The sequence below is a fragment of the Saccostrea cucullata genome, unplaced genomic scaffold, assembly GCF_032062105.1.
Source record: "Saccostrea cucullata isolate Sc308-1 unplaced genomic scaffold, CSIRO_AGI_Scuc_v1 ctg1758, whole genome shotgun sequence".
In the NCBI taxonomy this organism is placed as follows: domain Eukaryota; kingdom Metazoa; phylum Mollusca; class Bivalvia; order Ostreida; family Ostreidae; genus Saccostrea; species Saccostrea cuccullata.
The window spans coordinates 132501-133818 of record NW_026919491.1 but is presented as its reverse complement, the minus strand read 5'-3'; positions in this window follow the sequence as shown (position 1 = coordinate 133818).

Here is a 1318-nt window from a genome sequence, read left to right as displayed (position 1 = left end):
CGACTTAGAGAAAGAATTAGAATTAGATTTAGAGAATATGAACATTGACAACTTCAGTAAGTATTGATATCCATAGCTTTAGTAACCCATAATAATTTAAGTCCACTCTGTTTATGTATCACCTTGACCTAGTTACATAGTCTTGACCTACTTTATAACTGTGCATTGTAGGACCCTAATGCAGACCAGGTAATTTAGAATATCCTGTTGATATGTTGGTTGTAGATTTTAAAGCATGTTACAACCCTTTTTTGCCAGTTATTTATTGAACGGAACTGATTTTGTAGTTTTTTTTTTTGTCAACAAAGTAAACCTTTAAAAAAAATCAGAGAAAAGAGTATCAGTCTCCAAAAAAGAAAAAAAATTAAATGGTTACTCAGTTTGAAAAAAATATTAGACACTCACTAGACAATTATTGTTAATCGGAATGATGCAGAAATAGAATTATACATAAATTCAACATGTGATCACACTCATGGTATGGGGAACCCTTTCTGATCTGTTATAACATGTCCTATACCCTAACAAAATAACACCAGCGGGGTGGAGTAACACAGAAAGTTTTTTGTATTGCCTCGGAAAAAGAAAAACAAATTGACATGTATCTTGTAGAATAGAAATCATTTATTTTAATACTGTAATCTCACTGTAATCTCACATAAACACAATGCCAGTCAAAGATTTGGCATCTAATGTCTAAATTTGAGATTTGATTTTTAGCTCCCCTCAACGAAGTTGGGGGAGCTTATGCAATATCGTCGGCGTCCCATTTTAAGGTTAAATTTTCTGGAGCAGTTTTCTTTTTAGGTACTTCTATGTCCTAAATTGATTATAGTTGCATGGAAGATGTTTCTAACGTGTTTCATTGTACCAGTCAAAGTTTCAGTTGCTGCAATTTCAGCAGAGGAATGACGAAGTTAATGTTTTTCGTTCAGTGTAACTTTTTAGTGCTGTTTTTGGTGTAGGTTTGATTTCCGAGTAACTATAAGCCATATGTTGAACAAACTTGCATGGATGATATACTGAATGTGAATGTTTTTGGTGCAGGTCTTTCCAAGTAACTATGAGCACTATAATGACCAAACTTGCATGGATGATACATCTAAGTATGCACACTACCAGACTTGCTTCAGATGCTGAATCTGACCTACATTTTCTTGTTGAGTGAACAGGTTAAAGTTTTTGTTGCTGTTTTCATTTCCAAGTAACTATGAACCCTTTAATGATTAAACTTGCATGGATGGTACATCTTAGGATGCATACTATCAGACTTGCTTCGGATGTTGAATTTGACCTACATTTTCCGGATGAGCGAACA